This window comes from Pseudophryne corroboree, unplaced genomic scaffold, assembly GCF_028390025.1.
Source record: "Pseudophryne corroboree isolate aPseCor3 unplaced genomic scaffold, aPseCor3.hap2 scaffold_396, whole genome shotgun sequence".
Taxonomy (NCBI): domain Eukaryota; kingdom Metazoa; phylum Chordata; class Amphibia; order Anura; family Myobatrachidae; genus Pseudophryne; species Pseudophryne corroboree.
Window position 1 is genome coordinate 439,430 of NW_026970037.1, and position 26,072 is coordinate 465,501.

The 26,072-nt window shown below is 49.9% G+C and overlaps 32 non-coding genes and 4 pseudogenes across 32 annotated transcripts; 20 read left to right on the top strand and 16 right to left on the bottom strand.

The window, feature by feature from the left end:
- Window positions 1-329: 329 nt before the first annotated feature.
- LOC135023339 (U1 spliceosomal RNA) lies at window positions 330-493 on the top strand. Its single transcript, XR_010220307.1, has one exon. It is a non-coding gene; the product is annotated as a U1 spliceosomal RNA (small nuclear RNA).
- A 152-nt stretch (window positions 494-645) lies between these two features.
- Window positions 646-781, top strand: LOC135023296 (U1 spliceosomal RNA; annotated as a pseudogene).
- Window positions 782-1,616: 835 nt separating this feature from the next.
- On the top strand, window positions 1,617-1,780 carry LOC135023284 (U1 spliceosomal RNA). The gene has a single exon (XR_010220281.1). It is a non-coding gene; the product is annotated as a U1 spliceosomal RNA (small nuclear RNA).
- Window positions 1,781-2,450: 670 nt separating this feature from the next.
- LOC135023157 (U1 spliceosomal RNA) lies at window positions 2,451-2,614 on the top strand. Its single transcript, XR_010220162.1, has one exon. It is a non-coding gene; the product is annotated as a U1 spliceosomal RNA (small nuclear RNA).
- A 152-nt stretch (window positions 2,615-2,766) lies between these two features.
- Window positions 2,767-2,930, top strand: LOC135023347 (U1 spliceosomal RNA). The gene has a single exon (XR_010220315.1). It is a non-coding gene; the product is annotated as a U1 spliceosomal RNA (small nuclear RNA).
- Window positions 2,931-5,354: 2,424 nt separating this feature from the next.
- LOC135023350 (U1 spliceosomal RNA) lies at window positions 5,355-5,518 on the top strand. Its single transcript, XR_010220318.1, has one exon. It is a non-coding gene; the product is annotated as a U1 spliceosomal RNA (small nuclear RNA).
- A 152-nt stretch (window positions 5,519-5,670) lies between these two features.
- On the top strand, window positions 5,671-5,833 carry LOC135023163 (U1 spliceosomal RNA). Its single transcript, XR_010220168.1, has one exon. It is a non-coding gene; the product is annotated as a U1 spliceosomal RNA (small nuclear RNA).
- A 674-nt stretch (window positions 5,834-6,507) lies between these two features.
- Window positions 6,508-6,671, top strand: LOC135023023 (U1 spliceosomal RNA). The gene has a single exon (XR_010220032.1). It is a non-coding gene; the product is annotated as a U1 spliceosomal RNA (small nuclear RNA).
- A 152-nt stretch (window positions 6,672-6,823) lies between these two features.
- Window positions 6,824-6,986, top strand: LOC135023178 (U1 spliceosomal RNA). The gene has a single exon (XR_010220183.1). It is a non-coding gene; the product is annotated as a U1 spliceosomal RNA (small nuclear RNA).
- Window positions 6,987-7,660: 674 nt separating this feature from the next.
- On the top strand, window positions 7,661-7,824 carry LOC135023361 (U1 spliceosomal RNA). The gene has a single exon (XR_010220324.1). It is a non-coding gene; the product is annotated as a U1 spliceosomal RNA (small nuclear RNA).
- Window positions 7,825-7,976: 152 nt separating this feature from the next.
- LOC135023297 (U1 spliceosomal RNA) lies at window positions 7,977-8,112 on the top strand (annotated as a pseudogene).
- Window positions 8,113-8,813: 701 nt separating this feature from the next.
- LOC135023103 (U1 spliceosomal RNA) lies at window positions 8,814-8,977 on the top strand. The gene has a single exon (XR_010220111.1). It is a non-coding gene; the product is annotated as a U1 spliceosomal RNA (small nuclear RNA).
- Window positions 8,978-9,129: 152 nt separating this feature from the next.
- On the top strand, window positions 9,130-9,292 carry LOC135023224 (U1 spliceosomal RNA). The gene has a single exon (XR_010220226.1). It is a non-coding gene; the product is annotated as a U1 spliceosomal RNA (small nuclear RNA).
- Window positions 9,293-9,966: 674 nt separating this feature from the next.
- Window positions 9,967-10,130, top strand: LOC135023079 (U1 spliceosomal RNA). The gene has a single exon (XR_010220088.1). It is a non-coding gene; the product is annotated as a U1 spliceosomal RNA (small nuclear RNA).
- A 151-nt stretch (window positions 10,131-10,281) lies between these two features.
- LOC135023139 (U1 spliceosomal RNA) lies at window positions 10,282-10,444 on the top strand. The gene has a single exon (XR_010220145.1). It is a non-coding gene; the product is annotated as a U1 spliceosomal RNA (small nuclear RNA).
- Window positions 10,445-11,118: 674 nt separating this feature from the next.
- Window positions 11,119-11,282, top strand: LOC135023033 (U1 spliceosomal RNA). The gene has a single exon (XR_010220041.1). It is a non-coding gene; the product is annotated as a U1 spliceosomal RNA (small nuclear RNA).
- Window positions 11,283-11,434: 152 nt separating this feature from the next.
- Window positions 11,435-11,597, top strand: LOC135023321 (U1 spliceosomal RNA). Its single transcript, XR_010220297.1, has one exon. It is a non-coding gene; the product is annotated as a U1 spliceosomal RNA (small nuclear RNA).
- A 674-nt stretch (window positions 11,598-12,271) lies between these two features.
- On the top strand, window positions 12,272-12,435 carry LOC135023426 (U1 spliceosomal RNA). The gene has a single exon (XR_010220379.1). It is a non-coding gene; the product is annotated as a U1 spliceosomal RNA (small nuclear RNA).
- A 152-nt stretch (window positions 12,436-12,587) lies between these two features.
- LOC135023261 (U1 spliceosomal RNA) lies at window positions 12,588-12,723 on the top strand (annotated as a pseudogene).
- Window positions 12,724-13,578: 855 nt separating this feature from the next.
- On the bottom strand, window positions 13,579-13,741 carry LOC135023142 (U1 spliceosomal RNA). Its single transcript, XR_010220148.1, has one exon. It is a non-coding gene; the product is annotated as a U1 spliceosomal RNA (small nuclear RNA).
- A 468-nt stretch (window positions 13,742-14,209) lies between these two features.
- On the top strand, window positions 14,210-14,372 carry LOC135023181 (U1 spliceosomal RNA). Its single transcript, XR_010220185.1, has one exon. It is a non-coding gene; the product is annotated as a U1 spliceosomal RNA (small nuclear RNA).
- An 821-nt stretch (window positions 14,373-15,193) lies between these two features.
- LOC135023186 (U1 spliceosomal RNA) lies at window positions 15,194-15,356 on the bottom strand. Its single transcript, XR_010220190.1, has one exon. It is a non-coding gene; the product is annotated as a U1 spliceosomal RNA (small nuclear RNA).
- A 152-nt stretch (window positions 15,357-15,508) lies between these two features.
- Window positions 15,509-15,672, bottom strand: LOC135023395 (U1 spliceosomal RNA). The gene has a single exon (XR_010220349.1). It is a non-coding gene; the product is annotated as a U1 spliceosomal RNA (small nuclear RNA).
- Window positions 15,673-16,346: 674 nt separating this feature from the next.
- LOC135023164 (U1 spliceosomal RNA) lies at window positions 16,347-16,509 on the bottom strand. The gene has a single exon (XR_010220169.1). It is a non-coding gene; the product is annotated as a U1 spliceosomal RNA (small nuclear RNA).
- A 142-nt stretch (window positions 16,510-16,651) lies between these two features.
- On the bottom strand, window positions 16,652-16,815 carry LOC135023072 (U1 spliceosomal RNA). The gene has a single exon (XR_010220081.1). It is a non-coding gene; the product is annotated as a U1 spliceosomal RNA (small nuclear RNA).
- A 674-nt stretch (window positions 16,816-17,489) lies between these two features.
- LOC135023226 (U1 spliceosomal RNA) lies at window positions 17,490-17,652 on the bottom strand. Its single transcript, XR_010220228.1, has one exon. It is a non-coding gene; the product is annotated as a U1 spliceosomal RNA (small nuclear RNA).
- Window positions 17,653-17,804: 152 nt separating this feature from the next.
- Window positions 17,805-17,968, bottom strand: LOC135023106 (U1 spliceosomal RNA). The gene has a single exon (XR_010220113.1). It is a non-coding gene; the product is annotated as a U1 spliceosomal RNA (small nuclear RNA).
- A 674-nt stretch (window positions 17,969-18,642) lies between these two features.
- On the bottom strand, window positions 18,643-18,805 carry LOC135023165 (U1 spliceosomal RNA). The gene has a single exon (XR_010220170.1). It is a non-coding gene; the product is annotated as a U1 spliceosomal RNA (small nuclear RNA).
- A 152-nt stretch (window positions 18,806-18,957) lies between these two features.
- On the bottom strand, window positions 18,958-19,121 carry LOC135023084 (U1 spliceosomal RNA). Its single transcript, XR_010220093.1, has one exon. It is a non-coding gene; the product is annotated as a U1 spliceosomal RNA (small nuclear RNA).
- Window positions 19,122-19,795: 674 nt separating this feature from the next.
- On the bottom strand, window positions 19,796-19,958 carry LOC135023269 (U1 spliceosomal RNA). Its single transcript, XR_010220269.1, has one exon. It is a non-coding gene; the product is annotated as a U1 spliceosomal RNA (small nuclear RNA).
- Window positions 19,959-20,110: 152 nt separating this feature from the next.
- Window positions 20,111-20,274, bottom strand: LOC135023427 (U1 spliceosomal RNA). Its single transcript, XR_010220380.1, has one exon. It is a non-coding gene; the product is annotated as a U1 spliceosomal RNA (small nuclear RNA).
- A 674-nt stretch (window positions 20,275-20,948) lies between these two features.
- Window positions 20,949-21,111, bottom strand: LOC135023199 (U1 spliceosomal RNA). The gene has a single exon (XR_010220203.1). It is a non-coding gene; the product is annotated as a U1 spliceosomal RNA (small nuclear RNA).
- Window positions 21,112-21,263: 152 nt separating this feature from the next.
- Window positions 21,264-21,427, bottom strand: LOC135023052 (U1 spliceosomal RNA). The gene has a single exon (XR_010220061.1). It is a non-coding gene; the product is annotated as a U1 spliceosomal RNA (small nuclear RNA).
- Window positions 21,428-22,125: 698 nt separating this feature from the next.
- Window positions 22,126-22,261, bottom strand: LOC135023298 (U1 spliceosomal RNA; annotated as a pseudogene).
- Window positions 22,262-22,413: 152 nt separating this feature from the next.
- Window positions 22,414-22,577, bottom strand: LOC135023029 (U1 spliceosomal RNA). Its single transcript, XR_010220038.1, has one exon. It is a non-coding gene; the product is annotated as a U1 spliceosomal RNA (small nuclear RNA).
- Window positions 22,578-25,817: 3,240 nt separating this feature from the next.
- On the bottom strand, window positions 25,818-25,981 carry LOC135022997 (U1 spliceosomal RNA). Its single transcript, XR_010220006.1, has one exon. It is a non-coding gene; the product is annotated as a U1 spliceosomal RNA (small nuclear RNA).
- Window positions 25,982-26,072: the final 91 nt, after the last annotated feature.

The following is a 26,072-nucleotide window of genomic DNA, read 5'->3' on the forward strand; positions in this document are numbered from 1 at the left end:
ATGCCCTGCATGCCCCTTTTCTCTTTTCATATGCAGATGAGGGTTCCAGTCAACTTTGGCCCACTGCTTGGATAACATCACCGTATGCAAATCCGTCTGCTGCAGACCTTCCCCCAGGAGTGCTTGTACTAGTTGTTGCATATGGTTTGATATTTGATGGTGCTTCAGTATTAGGCAGCCTTCCGCCCTCCCATGTTCATCTGAAAAGATGTGGTCTCCCTGCAGTTGTTGTCCCCAGATGAGAGTTCACTTGTGCTGCCTCAGTTGAATCTCCTTTACTTGACAGAGATGTGCCTGAGCAGCTGCCCTCACCAGCCCTATCCCAAATCATACTTATTTTGCATAGGAGATACCATGGTCATGAAGATTGTTCTCCCAGGGTGAGGTTCATTCATTGCATTCTGGGTATGCTGACCCCTGTGATTTTCCCAAATGTGGGAAACTCGACTGCATTATTTGTGGTAGTGGGGGACTGTGTTTGTGCTTTCCTCTGGTCAGCTCTGGTAAAAGTCAGATTTCTTTGTCTCAGATCTTCCTCTAGCCTTGTTCTTCTTTCGAGAGTTCCCTGGTGCTGCCTCAGTTGGATCTCCTTCACTTCACAGGGGGGAACCCGAGCAGCGACCCTCCCCAGCTCTAGCCCAACTCCTACTTACCTGCCAGGTGAGATACTATGATCATGAAGGTGCTTCTCCCAGGGCAAGGCTCAACCATTGCACTCTGGGTGTGCTGCTCCTGCGATTTCCCCAAATGTGGGAAACTTGACTGCATAATTTGTGTTTCCCCTCGTCGGCTCTCGTATAATTCAGATCTCTTTGTCTCAGGTCTCTCTCCAGCCTAGTTTGCTGTCTGTTTCCACTTCTCTTTTCTTCAGCCGCTCCCTTCTATACCCTTGTGCACTATCCTGACTTCTCCTCCCGTCTGCTTACTTTGTGCCTTCCAATGCACAATGCAAACTACAGGTAGTGCTGCAGGGCCCACACCCTTTTACTTGCCTTACAGAGCAGCTCTGGAGCTGTTACAGTGCCCAGCTGCTGCAAGAAATCAGCTTGAATGCTTCAGGGGCTGGGGCATAGCCAACATGAGCCCCACACCAAAGGAGGGTGGAGGTGTTTAATGCAAACTAGGGGTCAGCCAAGCGCCGCAAAAGGCCACCATGCCCTGCACGCCCCTTTTCTCTTTTCATATGCAGACGAGGGTTGAAGCCAACTTTGACCCACTGCTTGGATGACATCACCATATGCAAATCCATCTGCGGCAGGCCTTCCCCCAGGAATGCTTGCACTAGTTGTTGCATTTGGTTTGTTGTTTGGGGGTGCTTCAGTATTAGGCAGCCTTCTGCCCTCCCATGTTCATCTTCAGGGGATGGGGCATGGCCAACATGAGCCCCACACCAAAGGAGGGTGGAGGTGTTTAATGCGAACTAGGGGTCATCCAAGCACCGCAAAAGGCCGCCATGCCCTGCACGCCCCTTTTCTCTTTTCATATGCAGATGAGGGTTGAAGCCAACTTTGACCCACTGCTTGGATGACATCACCGTATGCAAATCCGTCTTCTGCAGAACTTCACTTGACAGGGGGGTGCCCGAGCAGCGACCCTCCCCATCTCTAGCCCAACTCCTACTTACCTGCCAGGTGAGATACTATGATCAGGAAGGTGCTTCTCCCAGGGCAAGGCTCACCCATTGCACTCTGGGTGTGCTGCTCCTACGATTTCCCCAAATGTGGGACACTTGACTGCATAATTTGTGTTTCCTCTAGTCGGCTACTCGTATAATTCAGATCTCTTTGTCTCAGGTCTCTCTCCAGCCTAGTTTGCTGTCTGTTTCCACTTCTCTTTTTTTGAGCCGCTGCCTTCTATGCCCTTGTGCACTCTCCTGACTTCTCCTGTCTGCTTACTTTGTGCCTTCCAACGCACAATGCAAACTACAGGTAGTGCTGCAGGGCCCACACCCTTTTACTTGCCTTTCAGAGCAGCTCTGGAGCTGTTACAGTGCCCAGCTGCTGCAAGAAATCAGCTTGAATGCTTCAGGGGCTGGGGCATAGCCAACATGAGCCCCACACCGACGGAGGGTGGAGGTGTTTAATGCGAACTAAGGGTCATCCAAGCGCCGCAAAAGGCCGCCATGCCCTGCATACCCCTTTTCTCTTTTCATATGCAGATGAGGGTTCCAGCCAACTTTGGCCCACTGCTTGGATGACATCACCGTATGCAAATCCGTCTTCTGCAGACCTTCCCCCAGGAATGCTTGTACTAGTTGTTGCATTTGGTTTGTTGTTTGGGGTGCTTCAGTATTAGGCAGCCTTCAGCTCTCCCATGTTCATCTGAAAATATGTGTTCTCCCTGCAGTTGTTGTCCCCAGATGAGAGTACCCTTGTGCTGCCTCAGTTGAATCTCCTTTACTTGAAAGAGATGTGCCTGAGCAGCGGCCCTCCCCAGCCCTATCCCAAATCATACTTATTTTGCATAGGAGATACCATGGTCATGAAGATTGTTCTCCCAGGGTGAGGTTCATTCATTGCATTCTGGGTATGCTGACCCCTGTGATTTCCCCAAATGTGGGAAACTCGACTGCATTATTTGTGGTAGTGGGGGACTGTGTTTGTGCTTTCCTCTGGTCAGCTCTGGTAAAAGTCAGATTTCTTTGTCTCAGATCTTCCTCTAGCCTTGTTCTTTTTTTGAGAGTTTCCTTGTGCTGCCTCAGTTGGATCTCCTTCACTTGACAGGGGGGTGCCCGAGCAGCGACCCTCCCCAGCTCAAGCCCAACTCCTACTTACCTGCCAAGTGAGATACTATGATCAGGAAGGTGCTTCTACCAGGGCAAGGCTCACCCATTGCACTCTGGGTGTGCTGCTCCTACGATTTCCCCAAATGTGGGACACTTGACTGCATAATTTGTGTTTCCTCTGGTCGGCTACTCGTATAATTCAGATCTCTTTGTCTCAGGTCTCTCTCCAGCCTAGTTTGCTGTCTGTTTCCACTTCTCTTTTCTTGAGCCCCTGCCTTCTATGCCCTTGTGCACTCTCCTGACTTCTCCTGTCTGCTTACTTTGTGCCTTCCAACGCACAATGCAAACTACAGGTAGTGCTGCAGGGCCAACACCCTTTTACTTGCCTTACAGAGCAGCTCTGGAGCTGTTACAGTGCCCAGCTGCTGCAAGAAATCAGCTTGAATGCTTCAGGGGCTGGGGCATAGCCAACATGAGCAGCAAGATGCAGCACTGGACTATTAGTAATGTACTGTTGTATGCTGAGCACCACAATGCAGCACAAGACAATGAGCAGTGATACTGAGCACTGATGAGGATACTACTGAGAACTGACACTGAGCAGGAGAGACACACTACTAGTATTACTGAGCAGCAATAAGTAACCACTGATACTGGGCACTGATATTGAGATTTCCACTGAGAGAACATAGCCACGTCCTCTCCGCTCTCTCTTCAATGCACGAGTAAAAATGGCGGCAACGCACAGCTCTTTATATGGAATCCGAATCTCGCGAGAATCCGACAGCGGGATGATGACATTTTCCCTTGTTCAGGTTTTCCGAGTCAGGCGGGAACAACCGAGCCTGCCACGGACCAGTGTAAACCACGTGGAGTTCGTCGGGAATTCGGTTCTCGGAGAACCGAACCCGCTCCTCTATATATACTATATTACTATGTTACTGTAGTATACAGAACACCACAATGCAATGAGCAGTGATAGTGAGCACTGATGAGGATACTAGAACTGACACTGAGCAGCAAGATGCAGCACTGGACTATTAGTAATGTACTGTAGTATGCTGAGCACCACAATGCAGCACAAGACAATGAGCAGTGATACTGAGCACTGATGAGGATACTACTGAGAACTGACACTGAGCAGGAGAGACACACTACTAGTATTACTGAGCAGCAATAAGTAACCACTGATACTGAGCACTGATATTGAGATTTCCACTGAGAGAACATAGCCACGTCCTCTCCGCTCTCTCTTCAATGCACGAGTAAAAATGGCAGCAATGCGCAGCTCTTTATATGGAATCCGAATCTCGCAAGAATCCGACAGCGGGATGATGACATTTTCCCTTGTTCAGGTTTTCCGAGTCAGGCGGGAACAACCGAGCCTGCCTCGGACCAGTGTAAACCACGTGGAGTTCGTGGGGAATTCGGTTCTCGGAGAACCGAACCCGCTCCTCTCTACCTTATACCCATCAATTTTTTTATTTTCAATCTAAGCCCCTGCAGTTTTCTGTAAGCATCTGCTTCGCTATGATGATCAACAAGTCACAAGGGCAAACACTCAGGGCTTGAGGCGTAGATCTTAGGACCAGCTGCTACAAGCATGGCAGAGGTGTCACTATCACTGGTGACACCCAGAAAGGTGGCGAGGGAGATTGTAATGCAGTGCGCGCAGATAAACAGCGCAATGGTAAAAAGGAGGCATGGTTTCATAGGTAGGGGCGTGGCCTGGTGGCCTGAATCTACATTTTGTTGCTCCGGGTGTCCCGGGGGTTGGGGGCTGCACCCGGGGACTAGTGTGTGAGCTGTGCTGGCTCCTGCACAGTGACAGGGCATGGCCACCCAGCATGACGCCTCCCTTCTTGACCATGCTGTAATTGCAGTCGTACTGCAGTTCAGCGTGATCATAAAAAATGGTGTAGGCTCCTGCTGGTGCAGGCTGTAGAGAAAAGCTGCTGTGACCACGCCCCCTGTGTCTCCTCCGTTGCAGACCCCATTTTGAAGCCTTGCCCCCGGACTAAGAGAAAAGTATGCCCTTGCGCACTATCCTGACTTCTCCTCCCGTCTGCTTAATTTGTGCCTTCCAACGCACAATGCGAACAACAGGTGGTGCTGCAGGGCCCACACCCTTTTACTTGCCTTACAGAACAGCTCTGGAGCTGTTACAGTGCCCAGCTGCTGCAAGAAATCAGCTTGAATGCTTCAGGGGATGGGGCATGGCCAACATGAGCCCCACACCAAAGGAGGGTGGGGGTGTTTAATGCGAACTAGGGGTCATCCAAGCACTGCAAAAGGCCGCCATGCCCTGCATGCCCCTTTTCTCTTTTCATATGCAGATGAGGGTTCCAGTCAACTTTGGCCCACTGCTTGGATAACATCACCGTATGCAAATCCGTCTGCTGCAGACCTTCCCCAAGGAGTGCTTGTACTAGTTGTTGCATATGGTTTGATATTTGATGGTGCTTCAGTATTAGGCAGCCTTCCGCCCTCCCATGTTCATCTGAAAAGATGTGGTCTCCCTGCAGTTGTTGTCCCCAGATGAGAGTTCCCTTGTGCTGCCTCAGTTGAATCTCCTTTACTTGACAGAGATGTGCCTGAGCAGCGGCCCTCACCAGCCCTATCCCAAATCATACTTATTTTGCATAGGAGATACCATGGTCATGAAGATTGTTCTCCCAGGGTGAGGTTCATTCATTGCATTCTGGGTATGCTGACCCCTGTGATTTTCCCAAATGTGGGAAACTCGACTGCATTATTTGTGGTAGTGGGGGACTGTGTTTGTGCTTTCCTCTGGTCAGCTCTGGTAAAAGTCAGATTTCTTTGTCTCAGATCTTCCTCTAGCCTTGTTCTTCTTTCGAGAGTTCCCTTGTGCTGCCTCAGTTGGATCTCTTTCACTTGACAGGGGGGTGCCCGAACAGCGACCCTCCCCAGCTCTAGCCCAACTCCTACTTACCTGCCAGGTGAGATACTATGATCATGAAGGTGCTTCTCCCAGGGCAAGGCTCACCCATTGCACTCTGGGTGTGCTGCCCCTGCGATTTCCCCAAATGTGGGAAACTTGACTGCATAATTTGTGTTTCCCCTGGTCGGCTCTCGTATAATTCAGATCTCTTTGTCTCAGGTCTCTCTCCAGCCTAGTTTGCTGTCTGTTTCCACTTCTCTTTTCTTCAACCGCTCCCTTCTATACCCTTGTGCACTATCCTGACTTCTCCTCCCGTCTGCTTACTTTGTGCCTTCCAATGCACAATGCAAACTACAGGTAGTGCTGCAGGGCCCACACCCTTTTACTTGCCTTACAGAGCAGCTCTGGAGCTGTTACAGTGCCCAGCTGCTGCAAGAAATCAGCTTGAATGCTTCAGGGGATGGGGCATGGCCAACATGAGCCCCACACCAAAGGAGGGTGGAGGTGTTTAATGCGAACTAGGGGTCATCCAAGCACCGCAAAAGGCCGCCATGCCCTGCACGCCCCTTTTCTCTTTTCATATGCAGATGAGGGTTGAAGCCAACTTTGACCCACTGCTTGGATGACATCACCGTATGCAAATCCGTCTTCTGCAGAACTTCCCCCAGGAATGCTTGCACTAGTTGTTGCATTTGGTTTGTTGTTTGGGGGTGCTTCAGTATTAGGCAGCCTTCTGCCCTCCCATGTTCATCTGAAAATATGTGTTCTCCCTGCAGTTGTTGTCCCCAGATGAGAGTTCCCTTGTGCTGCCTCAGTTGAATCTCCTTTACTTGACAGAGATGTGCATGAGCAGCGGCCCTCCCCAGCCCTATTCCAAATCATACTTATTTTGCATAGGAGATACCATGGTCATGAAGATTGTTCTCCCAGGGTGAGGTTCATTCATTGCATTTTGGGTATGCTGACCCCTGTGATTTCCCCAAATGTGGGAAACTTGACTGCATTATTTGTGGTAGTGGGGGACTGTGTTTGTGCTTTCCTCTGGTCAGCTCTGGTAAAAGTCAGATTTCTTTGTCTCAGATTTTCCTCTAGCCTTGTTCTTCTTTCGAGAGTTCCATTGTGCTGCCTCAGTTGGATCTCCTTCACTTGACAGGGGGGTACCCGAGCAGCGACCCTCCCCAGCTCTAGCCCAACTCCTACTTACCTGCCAGGTGAGATACTATGATCATGAAGGTGCTTCTCCCAGGGCAAGGCTCACCCATTGCACTCTGGGTGTGCTGCCCCTGCGATTTCCCCAAATGTGGGAAACTTGACTGCATAATTTGTGTTTCCCCTGGTCGGCTCTCGTATAATTCAGATCTATTTGTCTCAGGTCTCTCTCCAGCCTAGTTTGCTGTCTGTTTCCACTTCTCTTTTCTTCAGCCGCTCCCTTCTATACCCTTGTGCACTATCCTGACTTCTCCTCCCGTCTGCTTACTTTGTGCCTTCCAATGCACAATGCAAACTACAGGTAGTGCTGCAGGGCCCACACCCTTTTACTTGCCTTACAGAGCAGCTCTGGAGCTGTTACAGTGCCCAGCTGCTGCAAGAAATCAGCTTGAATGCTTCAGGGGATGGGGCATGGCCAACATGAGCCCCACACCAAAGGAGGGGGGAGGTGTTTAATGCGAACTAGGGGTCATCCAAGCACTGCGAAAGGCCGCCATGCCCTGCATGCCCCTTTTCTCTTTTCATATGCAGATGAGGGTTCCAGTCAACTTTGGCCCACTGCTTGGATAACATCACCGTATGCAAATCCGTCTGCTGCAGACCTTCCCCCAGGAGTGCTTGTACTAGTTGTTGCATATGGTTTGATATTTGATGGTGCTTCAGTATTAGGCAGCCTTCCGCCCTCCCATGTTCATCTGAAAAGATGTGGTCTCCCTGCAGTTGTTGTCCCCAGATGAGAGTTCACTTGTGCTGCCTCAGTTGAATCTCCTTTACTTGACAGAGATGTGCCTGAGCAGCTGCCCTCACCAGCCCTATCCCAAATCATACTTATTTTGCATAGGAGATACCATGGTCATGAAGATTGTTCTCCCAGGGTGAGGTTCATTCATTGCATTCTGGGTATGCTGACCCCTGTGATTTTCCCAAATGTGGGAAACTCGACTGCATTATTTGTGGTAGTGGGGGACTGTGTTTGTGCTTTCCTCTGGTCAGCTCTGGTAAAAGTCAGATTTCTTTGTCTCAGATCTTCCTCTAGCCATGTTCTTCTTTCGAGAGTTCCCTGGTGCTGCCTCAGTTGGATCTCCTTCACTTCACAGGGGGGAACCCGAGCAGCGACCCTCCCCAGCATTAGCCCAACTCCTACTTACCTGCCAGGTGAGATACTATGATCATGAAGGTGCTTCTCCCAGGGCAAGGCTCAACCATTGCACTCTGGGTGTGCTGCTCCTGCGATTTCCCCAAATGTGGGAAACTTGACTGCATAATTTGTGTTTCCCCTCGTCGGCTCTCGTATAATTCAGATCTCTTTGTCTCAGGTCTCTCTCCAGCCTAGTTTGCTGTCTGTTTCCACTTTTCTTTTCTTCAGCCGCTCCCTTCTATACCCTTGTGCACTATCCTGACTTCTCCTCCCGTCTGCTTACTTTGTGCCTTCCAATGCACAATGCAAACTACAGGTAGTGCTGCAGGGCCCACACCCTTTTACTTGCCTTACAGAGCAGCTCTGGAGCTGTTACAGTGCCCAGCTGCTGCAAGAAATCAGCTTGAATGCTTCAGGGGCTGGGGCATAGCCAACATGAGCCCCACACCAAAGGAGGGTGGAGGTGTTTAATGCAAACTAGGGGTCAGCCAAGCGCCGCAAAAGGCCACCATGCCCTGCACGCCCCTTTTCTCTTTTCATATGCAGACGAGGGTTGAAGCCAACTTTGACCCACTGCTTGGATGACATCACCATATGCAAATCCATCTGCGGCAGGCCTTCCCCCAGGAATGCTTGCACTAGTTGTTGCATTTGGTTTGTTGTTTGGGGGTGCTTCAGTATTAGGCAGCCTTCTGCCCTCCCATGTTCATCTGAAAATATATGTTCTCCCTGCAGTTGTTGTCCCAAGATGAGAGTTCCCTTGTGCTGCCTCAGTTGAATCTCCTTTACTTGACAGAGATGTGCATGAGCAGCGGCCCTCCCCAGCCCTATTCCAAATCATACTTATTTTGCATAGGAGATACCATGGTCATGAAGATTTTTCTCCCAGGGTGAGGTTCATTCATTGCATTTTGGGTATGCTGACCCCTGTGATTTCCCCAAATGTGGGAAACTTGACTGCATTATTTGTGGTAGTGGGAGACTGTGTTTGTGCTTTCCTCTGGTCAGCTCTGGTAAAAGTCAGATTTCTTTGTCTCAGATTTTCCTTTAGCCTTGTTCTTTTTTCGAGAGTTCCCTTGTGCTGCCTCAGTTGGATCTCCTTCACTTTACAGGGGGGTACCCGAGCAGCGACCCTCCCCAGCTCTAGCCCAACTCCTACTTACCTGCCAGGTGAGATACTATGATCATGAAGGTGCTTCTCCCAGGGCAAGGCTCACCCATTGTACTCTGGGTGTGCTGCTCCTGCGATTTCCCCAAATGTGGGAAACTTGACTGCATAATTTGTGTTTCCCCTGGTCGGCTCTCGTATAATTCAGATCTCTTTGTCTCAGGTCTCTCTCCAGCCTAGTTTGCTGTCTGTTTCCACTTCTCTTTTCTTCAGCCGCTCCCTTTTATACCCTTGTGCACTATCCTGACTTCTCCTCCCGTCTGCTTACTTTGTGCCTTCCAATGCACAATGCAAACTACAGGTAGTGCTGCAGGGCCCACACCCTTTTACTTGCCTTACAGAGCAGCTCTGGAGCTGTTACAGTGCCCAGCTGCTGCAAGAAATCAGCTTGAATGCTTCAGGGGATGGGGCATGGCCAACATGAGCCCCACACCAAAGGAGGGTGGAGGTGTTTAATGCGAACTAGGGGTCATCCAAGCACCGCAAAAGGCCGCCATGCCCTGCACGCCCCTTTTCTCTTTTCATATGCAGATGAGGGTTGAAGCCAACTTTGACCCACTGCTTGGATGACATCACCGTATGCAAATCCGTCTTCTGCAGAACTTCCCCCAGGAATGCTTGCACTAGTTGTTGCATTTGGTTTGTTGTTTGGGGGTGCTTCAGTATTAGGCAGCCTTCTGCCCTCCCATGTTCATCTGAAAATATGTGTTCTCCCTGCAGTTGTTGTCCCCAGATGAGAGTTCCCTTGTGCTGCCTCAGTTGAATCTCCTTTACTTGACAGAGATGTGCCTGAGCAGCGGCCCTCCCCAGCTCTATCCCAAATCATACTTATTTTGCATAGGAGATACCATGGTCATGAAGATTATTCTCCCAGGGTGAGGTTCATTCATTGCATTATGGGTATGCTGACCCCTGTGATTTCCCCAAATGTGGGAAACTCGACTGCTTTATTTGTGGTAGTGGGGGACTGTGTTTGTGTTTTCCTCTGGTCAGCTCTGGTAAAAGTCAGATTTCTTTGTTCAGATCTTCCTCTAGCCTTGTTCTTCTTTCGAGAGTTCCCTTGTGCTGCCTCAGTTGGATCTCCTTCACTTGACAGGGGGGTGCCCAAGCAGAGACCCTCCCCAGCTCTAGCCCAACTCCTACTTACCTGCCAGGTGAGATACTATGATCATGAAGGTGCTTCTCCCAGGGCAAGGCTCACCCATTGCACTCTGGGTGTGCTGCCCCTGCGATTTCCCCAAATGTGGGAAACTTGACTGCATAATTTGTGTTTCCCCTGGTCGGCTCTCGTGTAATTCAGATCTCTTTGTCTCAGGTCTCTCTCCAACCTAGTTTGCTGTCTGTTTCCACTTCTCTTTTCTTCAGCCGCTCCCTTCTATACCCTTGTGCACTATCCTGACTTCTCCTCCCGTCTGCTTACTTTGTGCCTTCCAATGCACAATGCAAACTACAGGTAGTGCTGCAGGGCCCACACCCTTTTACTTGCCTTACAGAGCAGCTCTGGAGATGTTACAGTGCCCAGCTGCTGCAAGAAATCAGCTTGAATGCTTCAGGGGATGGGGCATGGCCAACATGAGCCCCACACCAAAGGAGGGTGGAGGTGTTTAATGCGAACTAGGGGTCATCCAAGCACCGCAAAAGGCCGCCATGCCCTGCACGCTCCTTTTCTCTTTTCATATGCAGATGAGGGTTGAAGCCAACTTTGACCCACTGCTTGGATAACATCACCGTATGCAAATCCGTCTTCTGCAGAACTTCCCCCAGGAATGCTTGCACTAGTTGTTGCATTTGGTTTGTTGTTTGGGGGTGCTTCAGTATTAGGCAGCCTTCTGCCCTCCCATGTTCATCTGAAAATATGTGTTCTCCCTGCAGTTGTTGTCCCCAGATGAGAGTTCCCTTGTGCTGCCTCAGTTGAATCTCCTTTACTTGACAGAGATGTGCATGAGCAGCGGCCCTCCCCAGCCCTATTCCAAATCATACTTATTTTGCATAGGAGATACCATGGTCATAAAGATTGTTCTCCCAGGGTGAGGTTCATTCATTGCATTTTGGGTATGCTGACCCCTGTGATTTCCCCAAATGTGGGAAACTTGACTGCATTATTTGTGGTAGTGGGGGACTGTGTTTGTGCTTTCCTCTGGTCAGCTCTGGTAAAAGTCAGATTTCTTTGTCTCAGATTTTCCTCTAGCCTTGTTCTTCTTTCGAGAGTTCCCTTGTGCTGCCTCAGTTGGATCTCCTTCAGTTTACAGGGGGGTACCCGAGCAGCGATCCTCCCCAGCTCTAGCCCAACTCCTACTTACCTGCCAGGTGAGATACTATGATCATGAAGGTGCTTCTCCCAGGGCAAGGCTCACCCATTGCACTCTAGGTGTGCTGCTCCTGCGATTTCCCCAAATGTGGGAAACTTGACTGCATAATTTGTGTTTCCCCTGGTCGGCTCTCGTATAATTCAGATCTCTTTGTCTCAGGTCTCTCTCCAGCCTAGTTTGCTGTCTGTTTCCACTTCTCTTTTCTTGAGCCGCTCCCTTCTATGCCCTTGCGCACTATCCTGACTTCTCCTCCTGTCTGCTTACTTTGTGCCTTCCAACGCACAATGCGAACTACAGGTAGTGCTGCAGGGCCCACACCCTTTTACTTGCCTTACAGAGCAGCTCTGGAGCTGTTACAGTGCCCAGCTGCTGCAAGAAATCAGCTTGAATGCTTCAGGGGCTGGGGCATAGCCAACATGAGCCCCACACCAAAGGAGGGTGGAGGTGTTTAATGCAAACTAGGGGTCAGCCAAGTGCCGCAAAAGGCCACCATGCCCTGCACGCCCCTTTTCTCTTTTCATATGCAGACGAGGGTTGAAGCCAACTTTGACCCACTGCTTGGATGACATCACCATATGCAAATCCATCTGCGGCAGGCCTTCCCCCAGGAATGCTTGCACTAGTTGTTGCATTTGGTTTGTTGTTTGGGGGTGCTTCAGTATTAGGCAGCTTTCTGCCCTCCCATGTTCATCTGAAAATATATGTTCTCCCTGCAGTTGTTGTCCCCAGATGAGAGTTCCCTTGTGCTGCCTCAGTTGAATCTCCTTTACTTGACAGAGATGTGCATGAGCAGCGGCCCTCCCCAGCCCTATTCCAAATCATACTTATTTTGCATAGGAGATACCATGGTCATGAAGATTTTTCTCCCAGGGTGAGGTTCATTCATTGCATTTTGGGTATGCTGACCCCTGTGATTTCCCCAAATGTGGGAAACTCAACTGCATTATTTGTGGTAGTGGGGGACTGTGTTTGTGCTTTCCTCTGGTCAGCTCTAGTAAAAGTCAGATTTCTTTGTCTCACATTTTCCTCTAGCCTTGTTCTTCTTTCGAGAGTTCCCTTGTGCTGCCTTTGTTGGATCTCCTTCACTTTACAGGGGGGTACCCGAGCAGCGACCCTCCCCAGCTCTAGCCCAACTCCTACTTACCTGCCAGGTGAGATACTATGATCATGAAGGTGCTTCTCCCAGGGCAAGGCTCACCCATTGTACTCTGGGTGTGCTGCTCCTGCGATTTCCCCAAATGTGGGAAACTTGACTGCATAATTTGTGTTTCCCCTCGTCGGCTCTCGTATAATTCAGATCTCTTTGTCTCAGGTCTCTCTCCAGCCTAGTTTGCTGTCTGTTTCCACTTCTCTTTTCTTCAGCCGCTCCCTTCTATACCCTTGTGCACTATCCTGACTTCTCCTCCCGTCTGCTTACTTTGTGCCTTCCAATGCACAATGCAAACTACAGGTAGTGCTGCAGGGCCCACACCCTTTTACTTGCCTTACAGAGCAGCTCTGGAGCTGTTACAGTGCCCAGCTGCTGCAAGAAATCAGCTTGAATGCTTCAGGGGCTGGGGCATAGCCAACATCAGCCCCACACCGAAGGAGGGTGGAGGTGTTTAATGCAAACTAGGGGTCAGTCAAGCGCCGCAAAAGGCCACCATGCCCTGCACGCCCCTTTTCTGTTTTCATATGCAGATGAGGGTTGAAGCCAACTTTGACCCACTGCTTGGATGACATCACCATATGCAAATCCATCTGCGGCAGGCCTTCCCCCAGGAATGCTTGCACTAGTTGTTGCATTTGGTTTGTTGTTTGGGGGTGCTTCAGTATTAGGCAGCCTTCTGCTGCACCCTGCTTTGGTGTGGGGCTCATGTTGGCCATGCCCCATCCCCTGAAGCTTTCAAGCAGATTTCTTGCAGCAGCTGGGCACTGTAACAGCTCAAGAGCTGCTCTGTAAGGCAAGTAAAAGGGTGTGGGCCCTGCAGCACTACCTGTAGTTTGCATTGTGCATTGGAAGGCACAAAGTAAGCAGACGGGAGGAGAAGTCAGGATAGTGCACAAGGGTATAGAAGGGAGCGGCTGAAGAAAAGAGAAGTGGAAACAGAAAGCAAACTAGGCTGGAGAGAGATCTGAGACAAAGAGATCTGAATTATACGATAGCCGACCAGGGGAAACACAAATTATGCAGTCAAGTTTCCCACATTTGGGGAAATCGCAGGGGCAGCACACCCAGAGTGCAATGGGTGAGCCTTGCCCTGGGAGAAGCACCTTCATGATCATAGTATCTCACCTGGCAGGTAAGTATGAGTTGGGCTAGAGCTGGGGAGGGTCGCTGCTCGGGCACCTCCCTGTTAAGTGAAGGAGATCCAACTGAGGCAGCACAAGGGAACTCTCAAAAGAAGAACAAGGCTAGAGGAAGATCTGAAACAAAGAAATCTGACTTTTACCAGAGCTGACCAGAAGAAAACACAAACACAGTCCCCCACTACCACAAATAAAGCAGTCGAGGTGAGGTTCATTCATTGCATTTTGGGTATGCTGACCCCTGTGATTTCCCCAAATGTGGGAAACTCGACTGCTTTATTTGTGGTAGTGGGGGACTGTGTTTGTGTTTTCTTCTGGTCAGCTCTGGTAAAAGTCAGATTTCTTTGTTTCAGATCTTCCTCTAGCCTTGTTCTTCTTTTGAGAGTTCCCTTGTGCTGCCTCAGTTGGATCTCCTTCACTTAACAGGGGGGTGCCCGAGCAGCGACCCTCCCCAGCTCTAGCCCAACTCCTACTTACCTGCCAGGTGAGATACTATGATCATGAAGGTGCTTCTCCCAGGGCAAGGCTCACCCATTGCACTCTGGGTGTGCAGTCCCTGCGATTTCCCCAAATGTGGGAAACTTGACTGCATAATTTGTGTTTCCCCTGGTCGGCTCTCGTATAATTCAGATCTCTTTGTCTCAGATCTCTCTCCAGCCTAGTTTGCTGTCTGTTTCCACATCTCTTTTCTTCAGCCGCTCCCTTCTATACCCTTGTGCACTATCCTGACTTCTCCTCCCGTCTGCTTACTTTGTGCCTTCCAATGCACAATGCAAACTACAGGTAGTGCTGCAGGGCCCACACCCTTTTACTTGCCTTACAGAGCAGCTCTGGAGCTGTTACAGTGCCCAGCTGCTGCAAGAAATCTGCTTGAATGCTTCAGGGGATGGGACATGGCCAACATGAGCCCCACACCAAAGGAGGGTGGAGCAGAAGGCTGACTAATACTGAAGCACCCCCAAACAACAAACCAAATGCAACAACTAGTGCAAGCATTCCTGGGGGAAGGCCTGCCGCAGATGGATTTGCATATGGTGATGTCATCCAAGCAGTGGGTCAAAGTTGGCTTCAACCCTCGTCTGCATATGAAAACAGAAAAGGGGCGTGCAGGGCATGGTGGCCTTTTGCGGCGCTTGACCGACCCCTAGTTTGCATTAAACACCTCCACCCTCCTTCGGTGTGGGGCTCATGTTGGCTATGCCCCAGCCCCTGAAGCATTCAAGCTGATTTCTTGCAGCAGCTGGGCACTGTAACAGCTCCAGAGCTGCTCTGTAAGGCAAGTAAAAGGGTGTGGGCCCTGCAGCACTACCTGTAGTTTGCATTGTGCATTGGAAGGCACAAAGTAAGCAGACGGGAGGAGAAGTCAGGATAGTGCACAAGGGTATAGAAGGGAGCGGCTGAAGAAAAGAGAAGTGGAAACAGACAGCAAACTAGGCTGGAGAGAGACAAAGAGATCTGAATTATACGAGAGCCGACCAGGGGAAACACAAATTATGCAGTCAAGTTTCCCACATTTGGGGAAATCGCAGGAGCAGCACACCCAGAGTGCAATGGGTGAGCCTTGCCCTGGGAGAAGCACCTTCATGATCATAGTATCTCACCTGGCAGGTAAGTAGGAGTTGGGCTAGAGCTGGGGAGGGTCGCTGCTCGGGTACCCCCCTGTCAAGTGAAGGAGATCCAACTGAGGCAGCACAAGGGAACTCTCGAAAGAAGAACACGGCAAGAGGAAAATCTGAGACAAAGAAATCTGACTTTTACCAGAGCTGACCAGAGGAAAGCACAGACACAGTCCCCCACTACCACAAATAATGCAGTTGAGTTTCCCACATTTGGGGAAATCACAGGGGTCAGCATACCCAAAATGCAATGAATGAACCTCACCCTGGGAGAACAATCTTCATGACCATGGTATCTCCTATGCAAAATAAGTATGATTTGGAATAGGGCTGGGGAGGGCCGCTGCTCTGGCACATCTCTGTCAAGTAAAGGAGATTCAACTGAGGCAGCACAAGGGAACTCTCATCTGGGGACAACAACTGCAGGGAGAACACATATTTTCAGATGAACATGGGAGGGCAGAAGGCTGCCTAATACTGAAGCACCCCCAAACAACAAACCAAATGCAACAACTAGTGCAAGCATTCCTGGGGGAAGTTCTGCAGAAGACGGATTTGCATACGGTGATGTCATACAAGCAGTGGGTCAAAGTTGGCTTCAACCCTCATCTGCATATGAAAAGAGAAAAGGGGCGTGCAGGGCATGGCGGCCTTTTGCGGTGCTTGGATGACCCCTAGTTCGCATTAAACACCTCCACCCTCCTTTGGTGTGGGGCTCATGTTGGCCATGCCCCATCCCCTGAAGCATTCAAGCAGATTTCTTGCAGCAGCTGGGCACTGTAACAGCTCCAGAGCTGCTCTGTAAGGCAAGTAAAAGGGTGTGGGCCCTGCAGCACTACCTGTAGTTTGCATTGTGCATTGGAAGGCACAAAGTAAGCAGACGGGAGGAGAAGTCAGGATAGTGCACAAGGGTATAGAAGGGAGCGGCTGAAGAAAAGAGAAGTGGAAACAGACAGCAAACTAGGCTGGAGAGAGACCTGAGACAAAGAGATCTGAATTATACGAGAGCCGACCAGGGGAAACACAAATTATGCAGTCAAGTTTCCCACATTTGGGGAAATCGCAGGGGCAGCACACCCAGAGTGCAATGGGTGAGCCTTGCCCTGGGAGAAGCACCTTCATGATCATAGTATCTCACCTGGCAGGTAAGTAGGAGTTGGGCTAGAGCTGGGGAGGGTCTCTGCTCGGGCACCCCCCTGTCAAGTGAAGGAGATCCAACTGAGGCAGCACAAGGGAACTCTCAAAAGAAGAACAAGGCTCTGAAACAAAGAAATCTGACTTTTACCAGAGCTGACCAGAGGAAAACACAAACACAGTCCCCCACTACCACAAATAAAGCAGTCGAGTTTCCCACATTTGGGGAAATCACAGGGGTCAGCATACCCAGAATGCAATGAATGAACCTCACCCTGGGAGAATAATCTTCATGACCATGGTATCTCCTATGCAAAATAAGTATGATTTGGGATAGAGCTGGGGAGGGCCGCTGCTCAGGCACATCTCTGTCAAGTTAAGGAGATTCAACTGAGGCAGCACAAGGGAACTCTCATCTAGGGACAACAACTGCAGGGAGAACACATATTTTCAGATGAACATGGGAGGGCAGACGGCTGCCTAATACTGAAGCACCCCCAAACAACAAACCAAATGCAACAACTAGTGCAAGCATTCCTGGGGGAAGGCCTGCCGCAGATGGATTTGCATATGGTGATGTCATCCAAGCAGTGGGTCAAAGTTGGCTTCAACCCTCGTCTGCATATGAAAACAGAAAAGGGGCGTGCAGGGCATGGTGGCCTTTTGCTGCGCTTGTCTGACCCCTAGTTTGCATTAAACACCTCCACCCTTCTTCGGTGTGGGGCTCATGTTGGCTATGCCCCAGCCCCTGAAGCATTCAAGCTGATTTCTTGCAGCAGCTTGGCACTGCAACAGCTCCAGAGCTGCTCTGTAAGGCAAGTAAAAGGGTGTGGGCCCTGCAGCACTACCTGTAGTTTGCATTGTGCATTGGAAGGCACAAAGTAAGCAGACGGGAGGAGAAGTCAGGATAGTGCACAAGGGTATAGAAGGGAGCGGCTGAAGAAAAGAGAAGTGGAAACAGACAGCAAACTAGGCTGGAGAGAGACCTGAGACAAAGAGATCTGAATTATACGAGAGCCGACCAGGGGAAACACAAATTATGCAGTCAAGTTTCCCACATTTGGGGAAATCGCAGGAGCAGCACACCCAGAGTACAATGGGTGAGCCTTGCCCTGGGAGAAGCACCTTCATGATCATAGTATCTCACCTGGCAGGTAAGTAGGAGTTGGGCTAGAGCTGGTGAGGGTCGCTGCTCGGGTACCCCCCTGTAAAGTGAAGGAGATCCAACTGAGGCAGCACAAGGGAACTCTCGAAAGAAGAACAAGGCTAAAGGAAAATCTGAGACAAAGAAATCTGACTTTTACCAGAGCTGACCAGAGGAAAGCACAAACACAGTCTCCCACTACCACAAATAATGCAGTCAAGTTTCCCACATTTGGGGAAATCACAGGGGTCAGCATACCCAAAATGCAATGAATGAACCTCACCCTGGGAGAAAAATCTTCATGACCATGGTATCTCCTATGCAAAATAAGTATGATTTGGAATAGGGCTGGGGAGGGCCGCTGCTCATGCACATCTCTGTCAAGTAAAGGAGATTCAACTGAGGCAGCACAAGGGAACTCTCATCTTGGGACAACAACTGCAGGGAGAACATATATTTTCAGATGAACATGGGAGGGCAGAAGGCTGCCTAATACTGAAGCACCCCCAAACAACAAACCAAATGCAACAACTAGTGCAAGCATTCCTGGGGGAAGGCCTGCCGCAGATGGATTTGCATATGGTGATGTCATCCAAGCAGTGGGTCAAAGTTGGCTTCAACCCTCGTCTGCATATGAAAAGAGAAAAGGGGCGTGCAGGGCATGGTGGCCTTTTGCGGCGCTTGGCTGACCCCTAGTTTGCATTAAACACCTCCACCCTCCTTTGGTGTGGGGCTCATGTTGGCTATGCCCCAGCCCCTGAAGCATTCAAGCTGATTTCTTGCAGCAGCTGGGCACTGTAACAGCTCCAGAGCTGCTCTGTAAGGCAAGTAAAAGGGTCTGGGCCCTGCAGCACTACCTGTAGATCGCATTGTGCGTTGGAAGGCACAAAGTAAGCAGACAGGAGGAGAAGTCAGGATAGTGCGCAAGGGCATAGAAGGGAGCGGCTCAAGAAAAGAGAAGTGGAAACAGACAGCAAACTAGGCTGGAGAGAGACCTGAGACAAAGAGATCTGAATTATACGAGAGCCGACCAGGGGAAACACAAATTATGCAGTCAAGTTTCCCACATTTGGGGAAATCGCAGGGGCAGCACACCCAGAGTGCAATGGGTGAGCCTTGCCCTGGGAGAAGCACCTTCATGATCATAGTATCTCACCTGGCAGGTAAGTAGGAGTTGGGCTAGAGCTGGGGAGGGTCGCTGTTCGGGCACCCCCCTGTCAAGTGAAAGAGATCCAACTGAGGCAGCACAAGGGAACTCTCGAAAGAAGAACAAGGCTAGAGGAAGATCTGAGACAAAGAAATCTGACTTTTTCCAGAGCTGACCAGAGGAAAGCACAAACACAGTCCCCCACTACCACAAATAATGCAGTCGAGTTTCCCACATTTGGGGAAATCACAGGGGTCAGCATACCCAGAATGCAATGAATGAACCTCACCTTGGGAGAACAATCTTCATGACCATGGTATCGCCTATGCAAAATAAGTATGATTTGGGATAGGGCTGGGGAGGGCCGCTGCTCAGGCACATCTCTGTCAAGTAAAGGAGATTCAACTGAGGCAGCACAAGGGAACTCTCATCTGGGGACAACAACTGCAGGGAGAACACATATTTTCAGATGAACATGTGAGGGCAGAAGGCTGCCTAATACTGAAGCACCCCCAAACAACAAACCAAATGCAACAACTAGTGCAAGCATTCCTGGGGGAAGGCCTGCAGCAGATGGATTTGCATATGGTGATGTCATCCAAGCAGTGGGTCAAAGTTGGCTTCAACCCTCGTCTGCATATGAAAAGAGAAAAGGGGCGTGCAGGGCATGGTGGCCTTTTGCGGCGCTTGGCTGACCCCTAGTTTGCATTAAACACCTCCACCCTCCTTTGGTGTGGGGCTCATGTTGGCTATGCCCCAGCCCCTGAAGCATTCAAGCTGATTTCTTGCAGCAGCTGGGCACTGTAACAGCTCCAGAGCTGCTCTGTAAGGCAAGTAAAAGGGTGTGGGCCCTGCAGCACTACCTGTAGTTCGCATTGTGCGTTGGAAGGCACAAAGTAAGCAGACAGGAGGAGAAGTCAGGATAGTGCGCAAGGGCATAGAAGTAAGCGGCTCAAGAAAAGAGAAGTGGAAACAGACAGCAAACTAGGCTGGAGAGAGATCTGAGACAAAGAGATCTGAATTATACGAGAGCCGACCAGGGGAAACACAAATTATACAGTCAAGTTTCCCACATTTGGGGAAATCGCAGGAGCAGCACACCCAGAGTGCAATGGGTTAGCCTTGCCCTGGGAGAAGCACCTTCATGATCATAGTATCTCACCTGGCAGGTAAGTAGGAGTTGGGCTAGAGCTGGGGAGGGTCGCTGCTAGGGTACCCCCCTGTAAAGTGAAGGAGATCCAATTAAGGCAGCACAAGGGAACTCTCGAAAGAAGAACAAGGCTAGAGGAAAATCTGAGACAAAGAAATCTGACTTTTACCAGAGCTGACCAGAGGAAAGCACAAACACAGTCCCCCACTACCACAAATAATGCAGTTGAGTTTCCCACATTTGGGGAAATCACAGGGGTCAGCATACCCAAAATGCAATGAATGAACCTCACCCTGGGAGAAAAATCTTCATGACCATGGTATCTCCTATGCAAAATAAGTATGATTTGGAATAGGGCTGGGGAGGGCCGCTGCTCATGCACATCTCTGTCAAGTAAAGGAGATTTAACTGAGGCAGCACAAGGGAACTCTCATCTGGGGACAACAACTGCAGGGAGAACACATATTTTCAGATGAACATGGGAGGGCAGAAGGCTGCCTAATACTGAAGCACCCCCAAACAACAAACCAAATGCAACAACTAGTGCAAGCATTCCTGGGGGAAGTTCTGCAGAAGACGGATTTGCATACGGTGATGTCATCCAAGCAGTGGGTCAAAGTTGGCTTCAACCCTCATCTGCATATGAAAAGAGAAAAGGGGCGTGCAGGGCATGGCGGCCTTTTGCGGTGCTTGGATGACCCCTAGTTCGCATTAAACACCTCCACCCTCCTTTGGTGTGGGGCTCATGTTGGCCATGCCCCATCCCCTGGAGCATTCAAGCTGATTTCTTGCAGCAGCTGGGCACTGTAACAGCTCCAGAGCTGCTCTGTAAGGCAAGTAAAAGGGTGTGGGCCCTGCAGCACTACCTGTAGTTTGCATTGTGCATTGGAAGGCACAAAGTAAGCAGACGGGAGGAGAAGTCAGGATAGTGCACAAGGGTATAGAAGGGAGCGGCTGAAGAAAAGAGAAGTGGAAACAGACAGCAAACTAGGCTGGAGAGAGACCTGAGACAAAGAGATCTGAATTATACGAGAGCCGACCAAGGGAAACACAAATTATGCAGTCAAGTTTCCCACATTTGGGGAAATCGCAGGGGCAGCACACCCAGAGTGCAATGGGTGAGCCTTGCCCTGGGAGAAGCACCTTCATGATCATAGTATCTCACCTGGCAGGTAAGTAGGAGTTGGGCTAGAGCTGGGGAGGGTCGCTGTTCGGGCACCCCCCTGTCAAGTGAAAGAGATCCAACTGAGGCAGCACAAGGGAACTCTCGAAAGAAGAACAAGGCTAGAGGAAGATCTGAGACAAAGAAATCTGACTTTTTCCAGAGCTGGCCAGAGGAAAGCACAAACACAGTCCCCCACTACCACAAATAATGCAGTCGAGTTTCCCACATTTGGGGAAATCACAGGGGTCAGCATACCCAGAATGCAATGACTGAACCTCACCCTGGGAGAACAATCTTCATGACCATGGTATCGCCTATGCAAAATAAGTATGATTTGGGATAGGGCTGGGGAGGGCCGCTGCTCAGGCACATCTCTGTCAAGTAAAGGAGATTCAACTGAGGCAGCACAAGGGAACTCTCATCTGGGGACAACAACTGCAGGGAGAACACATATTTTCAGATGAACATGTGAGGGCAGAAGGCTGCCTAATACTGAAGCACCCCCAAACAACAAACCAAATGCAACAACTAGTGCAAGCATTCCTGGGGGAAGGCCTGCAGCAGATGGATTTGCATATGGTGATGTCATCCAAGCAGTGGGTCAAAGTTGGCTTCAACCCTCGTCTGCATATGAAAAGAGAAAAGGGGCGTGCAGGGCATGGCGGCCTTTTGCAGCGCTTGGATGACCCCTAGTTTGCATTACACACCTCCTCCCTCCTTCTGTGTGGGGCTCATGTTGGCTATGCCCCAGCCCCTGAAGCATTAAAGCTGATTTCTTGCAGCAGCTGGGCACTGTAACTGCTCCAGAGCTACTCTGTAAGGCAAGTAAAAGGGTGTGGGCCCTGCAGCACTACCTGTAGTTCGCATTGTGCGTTGGAAGGCACGAAGTAAGCAGACGGGAGAAGTCAGGATAGTGCGCAAGGGCATAGAAGGGAGCGGCTCAAGAAAAGAGAAGTGGAAACAGACAGCAAACTAGGCTGGAGAGAGACCTGAGACAAAGAGATCTGAATTATACGAGAGCCGACGAGGGGAAACACAAATTATGCAGTCAAGTTTCCCACATTTGGGGAAATCGCAGGAGCAGCACACCCAGAGTGCAATGGTTGAGCCTTGCCCTGGGAGAAGCACCTTCATGATCATAGTATCTCACCTGGCAGGTAAGTAGGAGTTGGGCTAGAGCTGGGGAGGGTCGCTGCTCGGGTTCCCCCCTGTGAAGTGAAGGAGATCCAACTGAAGCAGCACCAGGGAACTCTCGAAAGAAGAACAAGGCTAGAGGAAGATCTGAGACAAAGAAATCTGACTTTTACCAGAGCTGACCAGAGGAAAGCACAAACACAGTCCCCCACTACCACAAATAATGCAGTCGAGTTTCCCACATTTGGGAAAATCACAGGGGTCAGCATACCCAGAATGCAATGAATGAACCTAACCCTGGGAGAACAATCTTCATGACCATGGTATCTCCTATGCAAAATAAGTATGATTTGGGATAGGGCTGGTGAGGGCCGCTGCTCAGGCACATCTCTGTCAAGTAAAGGAGATTCAACTGAGGCAGCACAAGGGAACTCTCATCTGGGGACAACAACTGCAGGGAGACCACATCTTTTCAGATGAACATGGGAGGGCGGAAGGCTGCCTAATACTGAAGCACCATCAAATATCAAACCATGGCCCTCATTCCGAGTTGATCGCTCGCAAGGCGATTTTAGCAGAGTTACACACGCTAAGCCGCCGCCTACTGGGAGTGAATCTTAGCTTCTTAAAATTGCGACCGATGTATTCGCAATATTGCGATTACAAACTACTTAGCAGTTTCAGAGTAGCTTCAGACTTACTCTGCATCTGCGATCAGTTCAGTGCTTGTCGTTCCTGGTTTGACGTCACAAACACTCCCAGAGTTCGCCCAGACACTCCCCCGTTTCTCCGGCCACTCCTGCGTTTTTTCCGGAAACTGTAGCGTTTTTTCCCACACGCCCATAAAACGGCCTGTTTCCGCCCAGTAACACCCATTTCCTGTCAATCACATTACGATCGCCGGAGCGAAGAAAAAGCCGTGAGTAAAAATACTTTCTTCATTGTAAAATTACTTGGCGCAGTCGCAGTGCGAATATTGCGCATGCGTACTAAGCAGAATTTCACTGCGATGCGATGAAATTTACAGAGCGAACGACTCGGAATGAGGGCCCATATGCAACAACTAGTACAAGCACTCCTGGGGGAAGGTCTGCAGCAGACGGATTTGCATACGGTGATGTAAATCCAAGCAGTGGGCCAAAGTTGACTGGAACCCTCATCTGCATATGAAAAGAGAAAAGGGGCATGCAGGGCATGGCGGCCTTTTGCAGTGCTTGGATGACCCCTAGTTCGCATTAAACACCCCCACCCTCCTTTGGTGTGGGGCTCATGTTGGCCATGCCCCATCCCCTGATGCATTCAAGCTGATTTCTTGCAGCAGCTGGGCACTGTAACAGCTCCAGAGCTGTTCTGTAAGGCAAGTAAAAGTGTGTGGGCCCTGCAGCACCACCTGTTGTTCGCATTGTGCGTTGGAAGGCACAAATTAAGCAGACGGGAGGAGAAGTCAGGATAGTGCGCAAGGGCATTCTTTTCTCTTAGTCCGGGGGCAAGGCTTCAAAATGGGGTCTGCAACGGAGGAGACACAGGGGGCGTGGTCACAGCAGCTTTTCTCTACAGTCTGCACCAGCAGGAGCCTACACCATTTTTTATGATCACGCTGAACTGCAGTGCGACTGCAATTACAGCATGGTCAAGAAGGGAGGCGTCATGCTGGGTGGCCATGCCCTGTCACTGTGCAGGAGCCAGCACCGCTCACACACTAGTCCCCGGGTGCAGCCCCCAACCCCCGGGACACCCGGAGCAACAAAATGTAGATTCAGGCCACCAGGCCACGCCCCTACCTATGAAACCATGCCTCCTTTTTACCATTGCGCTGTTTATCTGCGCGCACTGCATTACAATCTCCCTCGCCACCTCTCTGGGTGTCACCAGTGATAGTGACACCTCTGCCATGCTTGTAGCAGCTGGTCCTAAGATCTACGCCTCAAGCCCTGAGTGTTTGCCCTTGTGACTTGTTGATCATCATAGCGAAGCAGATGCTTACAGAAAACTGCAGGGGCTTAGATTGAAAATAAAAACAATTGATGGGTATAAGGTAGAGAGGAGTGGGTTCGGTTCTCCGAGAACCGAATTCCCCACGAACTCCACGTGGTTTACATTGGTCCGAGGCAGGCTCGGTTGTTCCTGCCTGACTCGGAAAACCTGAACAAGGGAAAATGTCATCATCCCGCTGTCAGATTCTCGTGAGATTCGGATTCCATATAAAGAGCTGCGCGTTGCTGCCATTTTTACTCGTGCATTGAAGAGAGAGCGGAGAGGACGTGGCTATGTTCTCTCAGTGGAAATCTCAATATCAGTGCTCAGTATCAGTGGTTACTTATTGCTGCTCAGTAATACTAGTAGTGTGTCTCTCCTGCTCAGTGTCAGTTCTCAGTAGTATCCTCATCAGTGCTCAGTATCACTGCTCATTGTCTTGTGCTGCATTGTGGTGCTCAGCATACTACAGTACATTACTAATAGTCCAGTGCTGCATCTTGCTGCTCAGTGTCAGTTCTAGTATCCTCATCAGTGCTCACTATCACTGCTCATTGCATTGTGGTGTTCTGTATACTACAGTAACATAGTAATATAGTATATATAGAGGAGCGGGTTCGGTTCTCCGAGAACCGAATTCCCGACGAACTCCACGTGGTTTACACTGGTCCGAGGCAGGCTCGGTTGTTCCTGCCTGACTCGGAAAACCTGAACAAGGGAAAATGTCATCATCCCGCTGTCGGATTCTCGCGAGATTCGGATTCCATATAAAGAGCTGCGCGTTGCCGCCATTTTTACTCGTGCATTGAAGAGAGAGCGGAGAGGACGTGGCTATGTTCTCTCAGTGGAAATCTCAATATCAGTGCTCAGTATCAGTGGTTACTTATTGCTGCTCAGTAATACTAGTAGTGTGTCTCTCCTGCTCAGTGTCAGTTCTCAGTAGTATCCTCATCAGTGCTCAGTATCACTGCTCATTGTCTTGTGCTGCATTGTGGTGCTCAGCATACTACAGTACATTACTAATAGTCCAGTGCTGCATCTTGCTGCTCAGTGTCAGTTCTAGTATCCTCATCAGTGCTCACTATCACTGCTCATTACATTGTGGTGTTCTGTATACTACAGTAACATAGTAATATAGTAACATATGGTAACATAGTTTTTGAGGTTGAATAGAGGCAAATTGCCCATCGTGTTCAACCTGTTTTAAGTTGTGATGATTCTACATACTTGCTGAATAATGTTTTATGACTAGTTAGCTACTATAACTCATGTTACCCCCGGATTAACCATGTTGATATTTTAAGTATTATAACCTTGGATAGCTTTTTCATTCAGAAATGTATCCATTCCTTTTTTAAATCCAATTACAGAGTCCGCCATTACCACCTTCCCTGGCAGGGAATTCCACATCCTGATTGCCCTAACAGTGAAGATCATAGTATCTCACCTGGCAGGTAAGTAGGAGTTGGGCTAGAGCTGTGGAGGATTGCTGCTCGGGCACCCCCTGTCAAGTGAAGGAGATCCAACTGAGGCAGCACAAGGGAACTCTCGAAAGAAGAACAAGGCTAGAGGAAGATCTGAGACAAAGAAATCTGACTTTTACCAGAGCTGACCAGAGGAAAGCACAAACACAGTCCCCCACTACCACAAATAATGCAGTCGAGTTTCCCACATTTGGGGAAATCACAGGGGTCAGCATACCCAGAGTGCAATGAATGAACCTCACCCTGGGAGAACAATCTTCATGACCATGGTATCTCCTATGCAAAATAAGTATGATTTGGGATAGGGCTGGGGAGGGCCGCTGCTCAGGCACATCTCTGTCAAGTAAAGGAGATTCAACTGAGGCAGCACAAGGGAACTCTCAT